Genomic DNA, 22,800 nt, shown 5'->3' on the forward strand with positions numbered 1-22,800 from the left:
AATTAGATTGTACGGGAGTATCATCAATTCATCGTTAAAGACGGAAATTTCCCGCCGAAGTAATTACGCGCTGCCGAGGAATTATGCGCCGTTGTTTCCGACCTAGTGGAAGTTGACTTGCGGAAGTTCGTAATGCGCAGGATGTCGTAGTCTCTCGCGGGCTCGGTCCTGTCACTGCAAATAGATATAGGCTATTGAAAGGCTATATATATGTATATACAAATATTCTCGAATTCACAAGCGGAGATGGTTCTTATTCACATATGCAAAGACGAGATAATGTACATACATACATATATATATATATATATACATATATATATATATATATATATACATATATATATATATATATATATATATATATATATAGTGTGTGTGTGTGTGTGTACATATATATATATATATATATATATATATATATATATATATATATGTATATATTTATGCACTGTTGCAAAATAATATTCTAACGTATATTTTTCGCTATTTCATAATTAAGATGCGATCAAAAGGCCATCTTGAAAATTATCAAATTTGGATTCCATTTATATAATGCACAATACATATACATACATATAAAAATTAATATATTCACGTGTATGTATTATTAATTCTTAATTAATTAAATAATTGCAGGAGCAACTCTCGTGAGAAAATCGTTATATGATTCAAGATATAATACATATATCTAAATTTTGTTTTAAAAAGTTTTTAGACTTCTTAAAAAATGATTGCTATTAGCAACTTATATCATTAATTTAATATTGCTTTAAGATAAAGGGGGTGGGGGACTTATAATTAATTAATCTTTCTCAAAGAACTTTAAATCGAATGATTCTCGGAATATCTCTTTTATCGATAATTAATCGCTTAACTGCTAACTGATCTTAATAAAGTTTCAGAAGGCGAGATATTTCAGTTTTTTCCAGTAAATTAAAGATTCATCTATGAGAGAATTATATTGATCAAATTGTTATCATACGTAATAAATTTCAATGCTTATGATCATATATTTTAATACATATTTTATGAATTTTACAAATATTATTTACACATGTAAAAGTAAATCACAAATATATTATAGTAACATTTATTATATTGTTATATGCGAGTGCCGCGCGCGACTATGCAATTTATCAAATTATTTCACTCTAATTAAGCGTTGCGATACAATTCGGTCACAACTTGCGCGGCGAGAGAAATTCGTGTCGGCTAAGTTTGAGCTGTGTAAGCATTCCCGGTGGAGAGAGAGAAGGAGAGAGTTATCTCTTCTGGTAATATAATATTTCATTAAATACGGTTAGCCGTTCTTTGCCTTCGATTATAGCGGCTGCTGCGGAGAATAATTCCGTCTTCATGCTGCATGTTTCTACCGTATTGAATCACGTGCGAGAGAAAGAGAGAAAGACAGAGGGTGGAAGGGAGAAAAAAAAGAGAGAAAGAGAGAGACTGAATCCGATACTTCGAAACAAATTAACCGTCTGGCGCGAGCAAAGCCGAAGACAGGAGAAAAGAAAAATTTTTCCTCCTCTTTGAAACTTTCGTTCAGCGTTAATATAAAACAGTCCGCCTCGAAATGTTTTTTTTCATGAAAACGCCCGCGAAAGACACAGATGCCGGCCGGATGTTTACGGACATTACATATGCCGGTGCGAAATTTAAATACATAGATATAAATAATGTGTAATTTGTACTGCGTCAAATTTACATAAAAACACCCGGTACCCGCGTGTAACTCATTATCTCTCGGAAACATTTGCGGTATTGTGATACACCATTCTGATTAAAGAATACATTTTTTGGCGTCACTACTATTATAGTAATACGGAAGAGAGTGGGAGGAGAGTAAATAATAGCTTTAATAAACAAAAAGAGACGCGCGCGCGTGTAAACGCATTTGTTTGATGTCATCATAGAAGTATCTTCGCTCCTGCTCCTCTCTCTTTCATTTTTGTTAATATAATTAATATAATTAATATAATTAAAAATACTCTCTTTTGTATCTATTTGAAACAGAGTCAGGCATAGATTTTTTATTTAATATTTTTTTATTTAATTTTATATTTAATACTTTTTATTTAATATTTTTTATCCAATATGTTTATTTAATATTTTTAACTTTAATCAGCGTATATGATGTACTCGAAGAAAACAATAGAACTGATATACATATATTTTTAAAAAATTATAATTATATGAATTATGCGAGGTCAGTCCGGAAAGTAACTGATGTACGCTAATATCTTTATATCTGATTGTGAGTGTGCTATTGCAAAAAATGAAAAATTTTGACGTTTCTTATCATTTGACTAATTGTGTAACAAATATTATATTAACGATGTCGTACGAACAGGTGAGTCATACAAATCTGCAAAAATTTTTATCATTATAAGATCATAACTAACTAAATTACAAATTTATACTCGAAGGTCCTTTTAAACGAAAAACAAGACAACGTGAATAATCTACATATCGAAAGATTGCGATAACATTAGCGTTACTACAATGCGTTCCATTTTTTTATATATATATCGGTTCTTTTATATATAAGATTTAAATATGTTAGCGGTTGAAGAGACGCAAGTCAGCGTTGAAACGTACCATGTAAACTCATTTCCAAACTATTTGTAACTACCACATTAATTATAATTATTCTAATCTATTCGCTCGTTAAAGGCCTTCTATTACGCTAATGAAAAATATTCATTTAGAAGGAATATTTATGAGTGTTTCTGGCAAGCGGCATGGCCCTGCAGCCCGTCAGTCGACAATGGTATACAAATGTGTACGTGACGAATACCGTGAGCGTCGCATACTGTGTTATGTCCAACATCGACAAATCTCTTTCCTTTGAAAAATTTTTTTAATTTCGAAAACAGGCAGAAGTCACACGGATTATATTAATTATTTTCGAACATTTTGTCAAGTTTTTAACAAAATTTTTTACAAATTTATTTGAGCGCTCGACGCGCTCATTGTAAAGAAATTAGAAATTTAGAAAATTAGAAATTTGCCTCTAGAAACACAAAGGTTCCTTCTAAATGAAGAATACTCATTTTCTGCAATAGCACACTCACAAGTAAACCTACGGAAGTGTCACTCACCGATTTTAATGAAACTTTGCACATTTGTAGAACTATGAAAAATATTCGATACGTATTTTTTTTATCGGCCAAGGTTCGCTCTGAAGGGTTGAAACGACAAGGGTTGGATTTTATGCACCAGGTGGAATAAGTTGAATGTTTCAAGACATTAAATAAGTATAGGGGTTTTTTGGGGTCGCCGAAACTGAATCTGATGTTAAAATTATGGAAATCAAAATGGCCGACCCAATATGGCCTCCAGGTACATAAAAAAAGTGTTCAGTTCGGCCTTGTACGGTATGGAAATATTGTAAAAAATGTTAAATTTGAATTTCGGTGTTTCTCAAGGTTTTTGATATCGCTAATCACAATTCTGATTTCGAAATTTTACGTAGGAACAATGTTACCAACGTAAACTGCACTATGAATATCAGCAGTTACATTCATGCATAAAACTTTGGTACATGGTAAAAATATTTGGTACAACATACCCTACGAGGCCGAACTGAACACTTTTTTTATGTACCTGGAGGCCATATTGGGTCGGCCATTTTGATTTCCATAATTTTAACATCAGATTCAGTTTCGGCGACCCCAAAAAACCCCTATACTTATTTAATGTCTTGAAATATTCAACTTATTCTACCTGATGCATAAAATCCAACCCTTGTCGTTTCAACCCTTCAGAGCGAACCTTGGCCGATAAAAAAAAATACGTATCGAATATTTTTCATAGTTCTACAAATGTGCAAAGTTTCATTAAAATCGATGAGTGACACTTCCGTAGGTTTACTTGTCAGACATAAAGATATTAGCGTACATCGGTTACTTTCCGGACAGACCTCATATATAATAATTAACATAAAATAAGATTAATGTTATGAAATGCGAAGAATGCATTTAGGTTTGTCAGATTTTATGTAACGTAAAATAAAAAGTATAAATACTCCGTTCTTTCCAAGTTTGTAAATATATGTGATCGCGCCCTTTTGAAAAAAAAAACGGTAGCGTCGTATCTATCGTACTCTTTTGCACTCTTTATCTTTGACGCTCTTTATTTCTTTTTACATAGATTCGTCCTTTTTATTAATGACACTGTATTATATACTTGATGTTAAAACGATGTATGTAAGAGAAGAGGGAAGCGGAAATTATGCTTAGAAAGATAGAAAATACAGCTCGGAAGGATCTCATTTTGCTACAACGTGTATCACGAAAAATCTATGCAAATGAAAAAAACAATTAACAATGACACGAATCATCGACACAATGAGAACAGCGTTTGATGTAATAATCGAAATAATATTCTCATTTCGAATAGAATATCTCAATTAAGATAAATATCACACATACACGCGCGCGCGTAACACCAATTAATAAATAAAATAATTTACTCACGGATGGATAACTCAATAAGTGTCTCGTAAAGGTCATATATTACGTCGAAAGAAACTTCAGGGAAATCCGTCCGTCAAAGTGCAGAATTTGACCGATCTATCGGAAGTCGAGGATCTCTTTGTCCTGATTGGTCAATCGAGCGCTTCGCCCTAGATGAATATATTTTCGAACACAATCTAGAATGCTGCCATCTGGTGCACTATCGGATTGTTCGCGATCAACGTTCGCGCGCTTATCGTCGGTCCGCAAAAGTGCGAATGTGAGTATTAATTAGAGTTTTCACGTTGTTAATTGTCGTATAAACGTGTACCGACATCGTGATCGCGATCGCACGCGCGAAATCGATCTCGTCGATCGTGAATCTCGCTCGATGTTCGTTCCACCGAAAGCGGCGTGACGTCACAGCTCCGACTCGAGCCGCCGAAGTCGTCGCATCGTCGTTCGATGAGTGGGCCTTGAAAAAAGCGGCGACGCTAAAAACGGAGCATCGATTTTCTTCGCGCGCGAATAAGCTCTCGCGTTTCTCGCGTTTTACCGAAACGCGTCGGAGATTGTGATAACTGAAACCCGGGCGTCGCGAACAAAAAAAAGTAACGTGAGTGCAAAATGTTTCGAAGGATTTCTACGAGGACAGTTCCCGACGCAGAGGTTAGTTTACTACAGAAAAAACGGTGCCGACGAGGAATCCAGAGTACGCCGAGACCGGAGGAGAAGAATAGCCGAAATGTGAGTCAAATTATTTATTTTATTATTTATTAATATAAAGCAATAGAAAAATATATACCTAAGTATTGATCGAACGGAGCTTTCCTTCAGTATTATCCTATAAAAATATAGTCGAGAATTTTCTACACTCTTTTTCCAACAATTAACAACAATTTACTTAAGCGCCAATTATCCCCTCTTAATTAGCAAAATAATAATTAATATCATTATTTACATACGTGTTGCCGTGTTTCTGCCAGAGATTTTCATAAATATTTGATACATATTTGATAAGATTTGTAATCATAAAATATATATTTCAAATTTCTACACTTTCTCTCTTTCTCTCTCTCTCTCTCTCTCTTCAACAATTAACAACAATTATCCTCTCTTAATTAGCAAAATAATTATTATATCATTATTTACATACGTGTTGCCATGTTCCCTCTTTCCAGAGATTTTCATAAACACACACACACATGTATGATGTGTATATATATATATATATATATATGGAGCATTCTTTCTCAACCGGACACCCCATGCTCTCCAAAATTGGTTTAACTTTAAACAATCGTTCAAGGGCTTAAAATTTAGCTAATTGCATCTATATATGGCGGCTATAATCAGGCGGCTATAATCAGGGGACGGCCAAAAAATTTGGATTTTCAGGCGACAACTTTATAAATAATTTTGTTGTATTTTGGATAAAAATCGTCATTTCTGCAGTTGACAAATCTGATGTACATATTGACATATGACATACAGGGTGTCCCGCATAAAGTGTTACAAGCTATTTTCTTCACCATTGACTTAGAGATATTAACTTTATTTTTTTTTAATTAAATGGGAAACCTTGGAAACATTTGAACGATAACAAAATGTTAGGAGGTTCTTAAGGAACAAAACGTTATTTTAAGAAAAACTGTAATGCAAAGATTTATTTTCGTATTGAAGAAAATTTTTTTGACCGTTCACTGCTTATAGCCATTATATTGAGTCCGCTATATTGAATTTTGAAAAACGCCACTCGGCATCAGAAAGTAGATGCAATTAGCTAAATTTTAAGCCCTTGAACGACTGTTTAAAGTTAAACCAATTTTGGAGAGCATGGGGTGTCCGGTTGAGAAAGTATGTCCCATATACATATATACAGGGTGAGTCACTTTAGACCGGCCACCCGAATAACTCCCACGGTTTGGAGATAGGAAGAAATGCTTGAAGTAAAAATTGTATGGTATCGAGAGGGAAATCTTGCAGAGGTAAACATTTTTTTCTAGGTGGAGGTGTTTAGGAGATTTGAAGGTCATCTTTATTTTATTAAATGGAACCATCATATATTTTTCTATAATCGATTTCTTACAATATTCTGTATAAAAAGTTATAACGATAGTATGGTCAAAAAGTTAATAGTTTATGAGATATTTTATATTTTAATTTGACATAATCTTACATAAATTATGAAATATCTCGTAAAATATTCATTTTCCGATTACCTTAATACCTTTATGCACAAAATAATGAGAGAAATCGATTGGTGTAAAAGGAAAATAGACAGTTGTTTTTAAGAAAAAATTTGTAATTTACAACTAGCGACTACATATTTTTTCTTAAAAACAACTGTCTGTTTTCTATACACCAATCGATTTTTCTCGTTATTTTGTGCATAAAAATATTAAAATAAAATAATTGGAATGGACATTTAAAAAAATAAAGATGATCTTCAAATCTCCTAAGCACCTCCACCTAGAAAAAAATGTTCACCTCCGCAAGATTTCCCTCTCGATACCATACAATTTTTACTTCAAGCATTTCTTCCTATCTCCAAAACTGTGGAAGTTATTCGGGTGGCCAGTCTTAAGTGACTCACTCTGTATATATGTATATGTATACAGGGTGATTTACGTAACGGTCGCCACAATTTTTGGGACATTTCCGCCAGTTTAAAAAAAAGTTTATACAGTGAAAATCAATCTGCTTTACGAAAGCTTTAACATGTAATAAAAAATTTTTAACAAAAATTTTTTTTTTATAAACAAATTAATGTCACCTTGAATTTTTTTAATGGAACCATCATATTTTTTTTATATAAATTGATTCCTCACAATATTCTGGATAAAAAATTATAAGGGTAGGATGGTCAAAAAGTGAATAGTTTACGAGATATTTTATATTTTAATCTTATAAAGGTGGTTCTCGTAACGATCGCCACGATTTTTGGGGTACTTACAATAATCTGACAAAAAATGTCATTAATCAGAAATTTACCAATTTGTAACCGTCAACAAATTTAACAATAATTTAATGATTGCATACAATGTTACTTTATGTTACATTTTAATTCAAAATTAACAATTTTGAAGCTACTATAGCGTAATTCTTCGCTATCGAGGAAGTTCACTATAAATAGTAAATAAAAAATAAATAGTAAATAAAATAAAAATAAATAGTAAATAGTAAATAAAAATAATAACACACTAAATTGATACTAGATAAACTGATACTAAAAATTTCCTGATCAGATTAATAGCTAAGCTACATGGTAACATAAGGTCAAAGTCAAGTCTGTTTACTATTTACGTTTTTAGTGAACTTCCTCGATAGCAAAGAATTACGCTGTAGAAGCTTTAAAATCGTTAATTTTGAATTAAAATGTTACATAAAGTAAAATTGTATGCAATCATTAAATTATTGTTAAATTTGTTGACGGTTACAAATTGGTAAATTTCTGATTAATGACATTTTTTGTCAGATTATTGTAAGTACCCCAAAAATCGTGGCGATCGTTACGAGAACCACCTTTATAAGATTAAAATATAAAATATCTCGTAAACTATTCACTTTTTGACCATCCTACTCTTATAATTTTTTATCCAGAATATTATGAGGAATCAATTTATATAAAAAAAATATGATGGTTCCATTTAAAAAATTCAAGGTGACATTGATTTGTTTATAAAAAAAAATTTTTTTTTTTAAATTTTTTATTGCATGTTAAAGCTTGCGTAAAGCAGATTGATTTTTACTATAAACTTTTTTTTAAACTGGCGGAAATGTCCCAAAAATCGTGGCGACCGTTACGTGAATCACCCTGTATATATTACGCGCAAACGCGTAAGATGGACGAAAGCTTTTTGTCCGTCGGTTCATAAAGTATAAAATGTGATGCACAACCAAGATATGTCGCGGTTGCATTAAAAAAAGTTATATAATATTTTTGGTTAATTTTTAAAATACCACTTACTTACTACGAAGACGAGCGAAAGACTCTGCTGAAAGTTTCCTTGCCTCGCGTTTTTCTTTTTTTTTTTTTTTTTTTTTTTAATGATATGAAAGATGCCACTTTCTCTCTCTCTCTCTCTCTCTCTCTCTCTCTCTCTCTCTCTCTCTCTCACGTTCACACAGATTAGAAAGAGTAAACCACCTGAAAATTAAAACTCTTCTCTTTATACCATCTTCGTGTAATAATTTGCCTATTTAAAAAGCATGTAGCTTAATCTAATTGGCCAAACGAGCGTTTAACTGTGTGGCCGAAACGCAGTTTCATTAATGAAGAGATCGCGAGAAGCCCTTACATATAGAGTTCGACACATAAATTCACGTATATGTGGGATATAACTTTGGCATATCATCCGGTTATATCAACCGGAAGCCCGCTAGAGATTACGATATTGCTTTAACGATAAGATTCTCGGTGCTTTAAACGGTATATAACTGAAGAAACTTACAAATTTTTTGATGGAAATGCTAGCTTAACAAAAGTACAGTTAATTATTTTATAAATTCGTAATTACTTTTTTATAAATTACGCTCTGCGTATATCAAATAAAAATGTCAGTTATCTTCGTATATTTTTCTTTATTAACACAATTTTTATTTTTAAAAGAGATATTTTTAGATATATACTTTATATTTCAAAATATAAAAATTCGAAAATGTAATGAAAAGTAATAACCGTAATAAAAACAATAAAAAGAATAAATTTTAAAAATTGGCAAAAAAGTCTTTGGCACGTAAGAGAGAAAACGCGGTGCGATTGCATATATATCTCGTGTATTAATATTTATTCTTTTTGCGGTCCATACATATATGTATATATATACATATATATGCGAATACTATCACAATAGATATTTATCGAATTGCTATCGCGTGTCCCATACAAAATTTAAATTTTGCGTAAAATATTTTACAATTATTTTTAAATCTGAATGTATAAAAAAAGTGGATCGTGGGGCGAAAATACATATTCATGCATCATTGTGCGAATTATTTGAATGCGTATATCTAGAATTCAATATCCGTTCGTATCCTATACGCTCTCGCTTTTACATAAACTATACATACAATTTTACGGAGATCCGTGAAATATACATATATTTCGCGCGATTATAATTATATACGATTACGAAATTTTCATCGCGAACGGGATGTAAGGTGAGACATGCGATGCATCAAAGGTTAAGCGTTTTGCTTCCCAAATGTAGCGAGAAGCACAATATATTCCACGTTAGTCACCTGAACGGTCCAAAGATGGATGATTCCGCTAGAAATATAGATCCTCGAGATGTCAGGAGCAGCCAGCAGAAGAAAATAGTCTTTATACGGATGCTGGGCATTCAATGAGGGATGACAACAGTGCTCTGTGACCTGACATCGTGCTGCCTTGTGTGTGGGAAGGGAAAAAGCTTTCTCTCAATTGTAAAGCACGTCTTCTACCCCTTACATGCCGTTTCCGCAGCTATTTTTTTGTGATATTTGTGTGATAACTGTATGTCATTACAATTTTATTTTGATACCTTTTTTTGAATATTAAGATAATTATCGGTAATTATTAATAAATATTAATACCTATTTGCAAATAATATATTTTTAAGAGAGATCTTTCAATACTACGTATAATTCTTTTAAGGTAATTATTACGGAATATATCTTTGTAGAACTCTTTCAATAATATGTATAAATTTTGAAATATTTTAACAACGTGTTTTTTTATCTACACATATTTGTGTTTTAAATATTTTTTTGAATATTTTTAATATATAAATTGATGAATATTAACAATTACCTTAAAAAAATGTATGCATAATATTGAGAGATCTCTCTTAAAAATATATTATTTTCGAAATGTTAAAAAAAATATTTAAAACATATAAATATATGTGCGGGTAAAAAAAAACATTTGTTGAAATATTTCACGCTTTTCGATCAAAATTTTATTATTGAGAGAGAAACTGAATTTTATTATATATATTTTTAAATTTACATTAAAAAAGAGTTCGATTTGTATTTAATTATGCTTGCGCGCAAATACAAGTTTATTAATTTTCAATCTTCACATCAATTAAACTGGCCTATCATTATTAAATAAATTTTACACCTGGTGTGTTTATTGGAAAATAAATATTACTTATGTGCTAATTTATTATTCTACTTTTGATTATCTTGCTCAAATTTTTTAGTAGGAATTCATTATTAAAAGTGTCGAAAAGATTAATATCAACCAACTTTGAATATAAATTTCTGCTTAAAAGGTTTAAGAAACAAAATCGGGAATAACAAATTAGCACATGAATTACAAATTTTCTGATAGATGCGAATTTTTTTTAACGAGATGGTGGAAGAGCCAAGTTAATAGATGTGAAATTGTTCTACCTGATCTGAGGCTTTGCTACTCATCATTTACTTTCTGTTCGTAAATTCGTGATTTAATTAAAGGCATAAATTTCTCGCGAGAAAATAAAGGTTTATGTTTATGTTATTTGGTGATCGTCGAACGGGAAGATTGATCGCGTGCTTTGCAGATGAGAGAGATAATTTATCTCTATTCTCGACGCGTTAACAATGTACGAATGTAATATTCCCGTTATTTCGAATAATAATGTAAAACATCGCAAAATGTGCGAAAAGGAATGCGCGCGAAAATTTAATTTCTCTTTAACGAAAATATATTTCGCTGCTATTAAAATATATATTATTTATATTTACGCATATCGCAAATACGTAGTAGTAAATTTAGCAAAATCTGGTTAAACGTTTATACGACCACTTAAACATTTCAAACACAATACGTTCCCCTCCGCCCTTCCCTGCCACCTGCCGCCCCCCGTAGTACACAGTTACATGTATATGTAGGTATGTTCGCTAGTTGTCCCTTGCTAATTGCAATCTGGGTAACGACAGGATCGGAATATCGCTTTAAGCATTAATATGAAATCTCGTTTAAGTGTCGGTGTAACCGTTTGCTTAGGCCGTGAAATTTCGGTTTAGAAGTGCACTTAGTCCCCGAGTACATACGGAATTTAGTTCCTGTATCGCGTTACCAAGGTAACGGGCTGACCGATTCTCTCTGTCCTGCGGTCGGATAGGCTTGCTGGTATTTCTCCGAAAGTTTGTGCTGACGTCAGAAAAGGGAAGAGAGAGAGAGAGAGAGAGAGAGAGAGAGAGAGAGAGAGAGAGAATAAGGGAAATTACAGAGAGACAGAGAGAGACAGAGAGAATCAAACACACAGTTGTAGGGTGTAAAAGTAGCAAAGGATGATAGAGAGAAAGAGAGAAAGAAGGGATAAGGAGAGGAGAGAATGTTATTTCCGGAATCCCTCAATTTGATAAGTGTGTTTGGATAGATTTTTTATCGAGAAGAAGAATATCGCAAACTACGACACGCTACGATCAATAATTTTCGAGATATCGATGTTTCAAAATTTTAATTTTTTTAAAAATATATTGATCATTCAAAATTTTTTGCAAAAGGTCTTTTTTTTTAGAGATTTTTCATCAAATTTTTTAACATAACAAATCTAATTTTAATTTAATCAAAAATAGAATTGAGTTAGGTTAAAATTTTTTCGGGGGTGGATAAATTATTCTACCAAATATATTCTTTTTTAAATGTACATATAGTACCATCATTAATTATTTATTGTGGCGAAAGTATTCCTGTTATTGCGATTTTTAAGAATCGATTGAAAACTATATATGAATCATAGCGCATTTGCAGCATTCTTCTTCTGACAAAAATTTTATGAAATCTGATCTATCAAATTGTGGGGTCCCAGAAATAACATTCTTGCAGAGAAAGAGAGAAAGGAAGGGGGAAGGGAGAAAGCCGTTAAAGCTGATTCCGCCGTAACGAATTATCTCGCAGCGATGAGATGCAGGTGGAGTCTAAAGAGAGAGAGAGAGAAACTGGAGCGGCATCCGGAACGAAATCGTAACGATCATCCTGTCATCCCTGGATCCTGTCATCATCCATGCCTATGGTTCAGCCATGCCTGGCCCACCTCTCTTGGGGAGAGATGAGCTTCTCGCGCTCGTATATAATATGTTATCGCGCGACAAGACCGACGAAAGGGCGCGTTAACGCGATAAAACCGTATCGTCGTCGCGCATGATCTCGAATTACTATGCGTCGACGGTCGCGATCTCGCATAGGGAAGGTCGGCCACTGTGAGTAGACGTAACTGTGTAAAGCGATCCCTTGCAACTGCCGCCATTTTGCGTCGTTAATATTATTTCTCTCGTTACCGCCAAGAGGCGGTTTTCCCTCATCGTCCGCTTAAGGTTACGCTTAGGTAACGCAATATCGCGTACCCATCGCTTAATGAATTTCATTAGGAGAACATACACATAATTTTCGAGGAACAAGAAGGTTTCTGGATACTATATATATTGTATAATATCAAAATTATATATATATATATATATATATATATATATATAATTCATATAAAAGAAAAATTTTCACGTTAATTAAGTTAATTTCAAAATTTTTCTTTTTTTATGAATATATGTATAACGTTCATAAAGCTCGTACCTTTGCCTATAAGGAAAATAATGAAGTGGTTGATTGAAACTGTGCGCACATTTTCCTACATATAAATCCTGCAAAGTTTATTAATTTATCAAATTAATTTATATAAAATTAATTTTTATAAATTGTATTAATTTATAATAAAATTTAATGACATTTTTTAAAAAGACACACAATGTGTCGATTTTTACAATGATTGTATCGATTACAGATTTTGCATCGCTGAAAAAAATGTGTAACTTTGCAAGATTCATATGTAGAAAAAGATTAATAAATGTGCACAGTTTCAAACACTTCATTCTTTTCCTTATAAGCAAAGATACGAATTTAATAAACGCTCCTCGAATATACAGTATGTTTCAAAATTAGTGCGAACAATTTTAGATGTTCGTCGAAAATTAAAAAAGGGTTTTTCATATAAACATATACTCCTATATCCTTCCCTGAATTACATTCCTCCAAAGGTGGATGTGAAAATTAGGTTTTTATTTTTTTTCTTGAAAACTATTGATTTTACGAAAAAAATAAAAAAGTTTCTAAAGGAATCAAATTTTCTAACGTATATTTTTAGATAATCGCATTCCGGTCCGTTAAAAAATTCTAATAAAAAATTTAACAGGTATAGTTAGTTTCATCCCCTTATATAATCATACGGAAAGATTTAAAAAATGTTAATAAATATCCTTTTTACTAGTAGAAAATATCCATCAAATTTTATTTTTTTAACACAAAATTTGAGAAAAAAATTATAAATTAAATTTCATCTCCCTCTTTGGAGGAGTGTAATTCTAGGGAGGAATATAGGAGTATATGTTTATATAACCCCCCCATCCTTTCATTTTTGACAAAGAATTATCTTCTATAATCTTTTACATTTATTTAGAAACATCCTGTATATATGAATTTAATCAACGTGCTACGTAATTACTTCTATTTTCGGATAAAAATCATTGTGATATAATATATTAAAAATAATTTTGATTTAATTATTGTATTTTCTTTTCAATAATAAGAACAGAAAATATAAGATCCAATTTAATCAAATGTTTGACTTCATTGATTACATTCGGACATCTCACAAAAAGATGAATGGCTAAGTTCACAGCTTTTCACAATTCTTATCAAACAATCCTTACAGAGTAGTATCGAGCCTTTTGTTTGCTTATGACTTTGGTTTATTAATTTAATAAGGAAATATTATCGAATATTGCTGACTAATTTAAATTGCAACAGCCGAGCGGAAATAAATATCGAAGAAAAAAAAGAAAGAAAGAGAGGGGGAGAGAGAGAGAGAGAGAGAGAGAGAGAGAGAGAGAGAGAGAGAGAGAGAGAGAGAGAGAACACGAAGATAAATGTCAGGGTTGTAAATGCGTCTTCGTGACAGGGCATTAAAAATGATATTTTCACGCTCGACGTGGGGCCCTCCGGAATATCCTACACCTAGTTACCATCTTGCGGGCTATATACTTGGTGCGCGCGTAATGCGCGTCTCGTGAAATCCCCCTCCTCTTCCCGCCCCGTTATTCAGCCTTCTCTTCTCGGGTTGCTGCCGCGGCATCCGGAACGAAATCTTTACCGTCACGTCATTCCGACGGGCCGCCGGAATCCTGAAAGGGAGAGGGAGGAGAGAGGCAGCGCCAAGGGCGAGAGAGAAAGAGAGAAAGGAAGCGTTTCTCTCTCATACCCTCGACGTGCTCTTAACACGGCGTGTCAAGTCGGGAAACCGTCGTCGGTGAAAGCATCTGCTCGTTCGCGCTTCGAAGATTAAAAAAGTTCCCTATCGTTTCAACGTTGAAGAGCGCGAGAGAGATAAGTAAAAGCTGCGCACCGAGAACGAAGAACGAGGGAGAAAGAGAAAGAGAAAGTACGATTCCCGCGTTTTTTAAAGCGTTTTTAAGCTTCCTTCGTGTTACTTAGACCTCGCGTATTCGAAATCCGCGCGTATTTTCTGTCCGTCTTCCTCCGGATGTGATGTCATGCTGAAGATCGGTGCAATCGCGACTCACGTGACCCTTTCTTACATACGTTGGTGATCATTAGAGTCCTAGATATCCGAGAAGCCTGCTCAGTCAGAGAATATTGACTGTCGATATATCAATCTATCACGATTATCCACTATTTTACTTCTATTATGATTGGTAAAGGAAGAAGATTAAGTTGCAAGTAGACGAAGGAAACAAAATAGCGTTATGATCACGTGATTTAGGTAACCAATCAGACTTTGTCCCTCAATATCGCCTTTCTGGATATCTAGGACTCTATAATGATCGCTATCCCCGTGATTCTCCTCAATAGCGATACGGATCCCTGTAGAAACAGCTATTATTTGACGTTTCAAATTTTGCGCGCGCGCCGCGAAAATTTTAGGGTGCGTACGTATCTATTTCTCTCGCGGTGCGATACTTTAATGCGGCTTGTCAAGTCGAGAATCGTCAACGCGCAGCGAAGCATCTGCCCGTCCGAGAGATTAAAAAGTTTTTCTCGGAGAGACACCTCGCGAGAAAGACAATATTGCTCTCATCGCGCGTGGGCAGATAACCAGAGTGTGACGTATATGTGTGTGTATATATATGTTCCTCTCTTGTCGGTGACAGAAGTTGGGTCGAGATTTCTTCGGCGATTTCCGAACGCGCGACAACTCACTCGTGCGCGAAGGACTCGATAAAGGAGTTTCCGACGATTAATGGTCTTACAAAGCGTAATGAAATTTAATAGTTAGCGGCACTAGTGACAGGCGTTTTTAGCTTCTTGAAACGATCTGTGATGTATATACGAATGCAGAAAGAGTTGATTATTTTCCCCGTTGATTAAACGAATAATTATAAAATAATAAATATCAATTAATTATTTTAAATGTTAATTTTTTTTCTCGCCTACACTTCTCATTAGGAGAGGGGTAAAGGGATTTGTTAAAACTAAAATTTGGAATTGTGTGAGATTTATTTAATTTCTTGGTATCGCGTACCAAAAAAAATTGAAACTTTGAAAATTGATTTTGTATAAAGTAATTAAAGAGAAATTTAAAAACATTTTTTTGTTGTGGCTAATATCTGGCTCTTATTTGCCCTTTTTATACCTGACTTTGTATTTAAATTTCAATAATCTAAAAGCCAGACAAGGATGATAAATGATAATGCATAAATTTTAAGAAAAAATTAATTTTTATTTTTATATCTCAATTTAATAATTTTTATTGAAATTGATTAGTTGTGTAGAAATTTTCTTTGGTACAATACCAAGAATATAAATAAATTTCAAAATTTGAAATTTTATTTTTATTAAATCCTCTGTTTCTCCTAAAAAAGCGTAAGCAAAAAAAAATATTAAAATAATAAATTGACATTTATTATTCTTTAATAATATTTTATAATAAAAATATATATAATATATAATATAATATAATATTTATTCATTTAAAATATAAAATCATTTATCTAATATTTTACAAGTATACAATAGATATCAAACAACTATAGGCACGATACTTATATCTATAATTTTGGATAGAATTTTTATCTTCCTTTTTCTTGCGCAAAAATGTCTTTGATTAGGAAAGGAGATCTACAAATGTTTCATCCTTCTAAAATTCATCTATACTGTTTCTTTAATTCTTTCGAAGGATATACAATCTCTATATAACGATCTTACTTTAATCTCAATTTTATTCGCGCTCGCAAAGCAATTGTAGCTATCGAGCATTTTCTGCAGAACTTTTGTTTTCAATTTTAGTCGATTTTTCTCATACGCGAAATAACGTATCCGCCGTATGTATGTATGTATGTATATATGCATGTATATATCTGCCCTTCAGTAACCGATATCGTGTTCCCCGGGAATAAAGACCCCTGCAAAATTGCACTTTTAATATCGCTACGTATCGATTCGTATAGAAAACTGGATAGCGGATATCGGACGTAACGATATTAGACGTTCGATTATTCAGACTGTTACATCGACTGCTGCTTCCGGGACTTTCTTGGCACGAAAGAATATCGCTCCATCGGAGTCTCTTTCTCTGATCATGTTTTCGAGAGATAAAGTTCAACGGATGGTTATATACATATGGCATTTAATTAAATAAGTTTCGATAGATTTTAGAAACTCGATGTTTTCCATTGTGAGTCAGCATCCCGGATACCATGTATTATATCGGGGATATTAATACACTTTATTTGGTTAAAATTTTGGTTGATATTTCCAAATATTTATTAGCGAATTAATGAATGAATATAATTAGAAAATAAAAATCATATCAAAGGACATTACTAAAATATATCAATTAATAAAATAAAAGATCTTAATATTTTATTATTTATATTTTTAATGTTAGATATTTCTCATTATATATATATATGATAGTCTTTTAGGATAAATATAAATTATTCACAAAGATCACAGAATGTAAAGTAATTTTAATTAAGTATTTTTCAATAGATTTTTGAAAATCATTATGAGTTAGCATCTGGAATATCATGTATTAATATAGTTATTTGAGTGAATACAGTGATTAAGAATTTGGTTAATATTTCCAAATATTTGTCAGTGAATTAATGAATTGATGTTATTAAGAAGTAAAAATCATGTCAAAGGATATTACTAAAATATACATATGTGCAATAAATAAAATAAAATAAAATATATTACTTTGTTATATGTATATATTTATTTTTTATTATTATACATATACAATTTTTTATTATACACATATACAATTATTTTATAAATATATATATTACATAAAAATATGATAGTGTTTTTTTATAATTTAAATATACTTAAATTAATTCACAAAGATCGCACACTGTACTAAGTAATTTTATTTATTTATTTTTCAGTGCATATTTGCAGAAGTGGATCTTACTGCGTAAGTACCAGAATATTTTTTATATATAACATTTTCATATATCAAATTCTCGTACGGAAAAATTACGAAAAGAAAGATTTCGGCTGCAAATCACGGTACGTCTTTGTTATCTCGCGATGTTGAAAAAGTAATACAAACAGATGTCCTCATAGCCGTATAATGTCCCATGATTATCCACCTTAGACCTCGTTTGTATGGAATATAGTCTCTATGTGTGTGTGTATATCCTAGTATAAAATTTCCTTCGCATTTATCCGCTTTCTTGACATCGTACGAATCTGTTCCACTTTTCGGTCCGCGTACGTTCCTGACATTTTCCCAGGCATTAAAGCGTGAAGAGGCAAAGGGAGAAGGAGGGTGTGTGGGATCTCCTCCTCTATTCTCCCGATTAATATTGACCGTGCCGTATAGCGACGTGTGTGAGCAATAATAGGAACTTTAGACATGGTTCTACAACGCGAACGTGGTTATGTCGTCGTGCTTATATTCTTACGATCCTTGCAATTGCGTTCGTTTCGTATTGCACTAGGTTAGCTATGCTCCTGTTGTATTATGCAGTTTACCAATCGACGTGTCTTATCGTTTCGCTTCTAAGCAATTTAGGAACATTTCGACATATGCAGAATCTCGAGACTTTTATAATTTAGCAATCATATCGCGTGAGAACTGTGATCTCACATTAATTATATGAAAAACCCCCTATTGGTTAAATACTTTTATTTATTCATATAATATTTTTGTTTTATTTGAAAAATCATATTTTTAAAATGTTATATTGTCCCAGCATTACCTACATGCAAAATGTTCGATTTTTTTCCACGAAAATATTTAATATAAAAGAAGCAATTTATTATCATCGAACTTACTCTTAAATGTTTATGGTCTCCATTTTTCCGTACATATGAAACACGACGGTTCAAATGTATATTTCAATTTATGCAACATTGACGTATTAATTAAATAATAATATATAATATATTTTTGTATAATAATATAATATAATGACCTATAATATCATATATATCCTTAAGTTATTTATTTAATGTCTTGACGAACTGCTTGATACGTCTTATAATCGCCCTCTTTAAGAACAAAATCCGAGCGCAGTTTCCTTAATCCTGCAACAGGGGCATACAAAATTACGCAGAAGTAGAAGCGCGAGCTCTTTTACGACTCTATAAAGCCGATTTATTTGAATGGAGAACTTGTTTCTTCGCTTACAGCTTGTGGGAATAGCTTTCTGCGCCGCGCATATAATAACACGCACAAAAACTATTCTGCTTTGCCTTGTACAAGTTCTCGGTATTAAACGAAAATACCCCGGGATTTTACCTACTCTTGGCGCCACCACCGCAGAGAAAATGCAAAGGAAAGATGGGTATATGATTTAAAGATAGTCGAGTTATATATTTATTTATGTGAAATTTTTTTTTAGCACAATGCATCGCCAAAAATATCTGTACTTTCTTAATTCAAAGAAAGTAAAGTGCATTCTAATTTAAACAGTACAAATTTATTTATAATTCAGATTTGAAGACAGAAGAAAAAGAGAAAGAGGGAGGAAGAAAGAGAGGGAGGGAGATTGATGCCTCAACAATTTTAAAATAACTTTGAAGTTAATGAATTAAGAATGCAGACCAGGGTCGAAAGTTTATCTCTAACAAAGTTCTATACATTCCAGTTGTACTAAAATTCAACTGTGCATCTCTCGTGCTACGCTACAAATTTAACTATATTCCGAGAGAATAACAGCATCTTGTTTATACATACAATAGCGTAATTTTTCCTTACGCAAATTTCTCACGGGTTAATTAAACTTCGAGGTTATGGAAAACAAGACAAAGTCCGACTATATATACATATAACTTGTCTGCTTTTCTTGAAATAAATGCATAATGACACATTATCATCTCAGATTTGTCTCCAATTCAGTGATTAATTACATTTTTTAAATTAAAGATTTGGTCTGTTACTTCATTTCTTCTCTCCTCCCTCTTTTTTCTATGTATATATATGTATGTATATATGTATATGAATATAGAATAAAAGGGGGAGAGCAGAAGAAATGAAGTAATAGACCAAATCTTTAATTAAAAAAATGTAATGAACCATTGACATGGAGACAAATATATAAAATCTCTGTTTGTATACGTGCGTGCATAATTGTTTTTAATGTAAACATTGAAATCTTTATTTATTACAAATCTGCAATTATCTGTGAATATATAAAAAAGTTTAAAGAATTATCATAAATTTTTTACGCAAGGCTTTATATTAACTCAATTAAATTTGTTATTATATTTTTTTTTATCCCGAAAAATTATTCCGCCGACGTGTATCTCTCATTATAAATTTGTGCTTTTTCAATTAACGTCGATAACATTCATTGATCCAGTGAGTTATTTTTGCAAACGCTTGCATTCTAAGATGCAATTTCCATTTCCAGATATATCGGGTATTATAAATCGAAGAGATTGATGCTTAATTAATTAAACTCTGTTTTCGACATGCACATTCTATTATACAATTTTCATCCACATCGACTGCATCTTTTATTCAACAAGCGGTTCTCTCTCCAGCTAACTCAATCTTCGAGATTTCACCTTTCAATTATACATATATTCTTGTATATACTTTTTTATTCAAACTTTGCTTAATTTAACGCGTCATTATGAAAAGCTGAAGGTAATTTCAAGCCGAGGTTACGATTTTGCTTTTTGGATATCCATTTCATCTTTGACAACGGAAGGCGTGATTCGGGATGAGGAGGAGAAAGAGAGGAGGAAACTAGAAGCAGACAGGCGTAGCAAAGATCCCCCGCATGTGCCTTTGTTTCTCCTTGTTTGGCCCGGCAACAGGAAATTAACATCACGGTTTCGCTTTCTACATAACCCGTCACCCGTATTGTTATTCCCAAAAGGGATAATCTGAGATTTGTCACGGTACGCTTTGACATTACATGGGTACCCCTACATGGTAATGCGCGGCGCGTGTCGCGAGAGATTCGCGAGATTTATAGTTTTTTAGCTTGGTACTTATCGCACCCGCGGACGACTTGGAGGGTAATTGCCTGCGTCGTTATGAATGCTTAAAATGTTTGAATACGCGACGTACATATGTGCTAAAATCTGCTCGCGTGATACATATTTCATGCGCAACCTGCAAACATCACGCGCGCATGTAACGCAAACAGATCGTATGTCCGCGCATAACTGACGCTATTTATTAAATATTCGCGCGGACGGGCAGAAAAATTAATATTATGCACAATGATGAGCTGTAAGTTTGTCTAAAAGATTCGGATTGCGCGTGACAAAGTTTCTTTCGGAAATTTTAACAATATTGAAGATATCGATGCACCCGCAAAGAATGAATAATTCAAAAATAGTATTTGATTAAAAAATAAACAAATAAATACAAAAGTAAATGAATAAAAAATAGTATTGAATTATAGAAAATAAAAATACTTTTCTAAAAAAAAACTATTCTTTTTGGCAGATTATAAATAATTAATATGTAGTAATTAAATAAAATTATTATTTTATTTGATAAGCAACAAAATATTTTTTTTTCACAAATTTGTATTATTTTCTGTTATAGGGCTTTATGATTTTTAAATTTGTTAAATTTATATATTTTTTTACTTTTATTGCTAATTGTTTTTCAGTTACTATTTATTATTAATTGTTTAAAAGTATTATTTATTATTTTAAATAAACGCTATAGTTACTTTCGAAATTATGTACATTTGATAAAATATTTAGAATAATATTATAAATAATATTCTTTCTCTAATAATTGCAATTTTGAAAATTTCAAATAAAATATAAGATTATTTTAGATAAAGACTATTTTAAATAAGAATTTTTGATTAATTTTTATTAAAATTATTATAATATTGCAATGATAAATAATTTAATTATATTATTGTGCCTCTATTGTAACTTCAGAAAAATACAGAAAAATAATATATTTTCAAATAACATTATATTTTTAAATGAAACTCGAACGAGATTGTTTTCAGTCCTTATTTAAAACGTGCCCACCGCCGGATACGCGTATCGAGTAAGTGCAGGTTTATTAATTAAACGAACGTGATCTTTTTCCAATAAGTGCATTAATGCAATTTCGAAGACTTCAAATACTATTTTTAATAAGAATTTTTGATTAATTTTTATAAAAATTATTATATTTCAATAATAAATAATTTTAATTATATTATTTATCTCTATCGTACTTTCAGAAAAATACATTTTCAAATAACACGGTATATTTTTAAACAGGATTAGTTGAACAATTGCTTTCAGTAGTCTTTATTTAAAACGTGCTCACCGCTGGATACGCGTATCAATTTTTATCAAAATTATTAAAATACTTTAATAATTAATTTCAATTAATTAATAATTTTGATTATTGCTATACCTCTATCGTATCCCAAGAAAAATACATCTTCAAATAATGTTATTTTTTTTAAATAAAACTACTCGCGCGCGCGAGCGAAATTGTTTTCAGTAGTTCTTATATAAAACGTGCCCACCGCCGGATACGCGTATTGAGTAAGTGCACGTTTATTAATTAAACGTACGTGTTGCGGATCCGTGCAAACATTATTTCGCGCTCAACACGCTTCTTCCGTGGTGTAATAACCGGCCAGGGCCCGGTCTTGCCAAGTCTGGTTCTCGCATTGGCAAAAAGAATGCACCATCGTGCCAATAAAAAAAAGGGCGATCCCCACAGCTCGTTACATTGCACTGTAGCCCCCGTCCGAAGGAGGGGGGGAAGGTGAGCTGCGTGAGCCAATCAGATAACCGTTAACAGCGCCGAAAAAGATCGTTCGCGGGAATTAATCGTGTCGTTCATATCTCGTTTAGCTTCTCCTCAGGAGAGAAATTACCGCAGTTGGTACCGTATCGATCCATCATCCGAAATATCGG

Source organism: Prenolepis imparis, unplaced genomic scaffold (genome assembly GCF_030444845.1).
Source record: "Prenolepis imparis isolate NDT839.2.m4 unplaced genomic scaffold, iyPreImpa1.0 SCAF_10, whole genome shotgun sequence".
Taxonomy (NCBI): domain Eukaryota; kingdom Metazoa; phylum Arthropoda; class Insecta; order Hymenoptera; family Formicidae; genus Prenolepis; species Prenolepis imparis.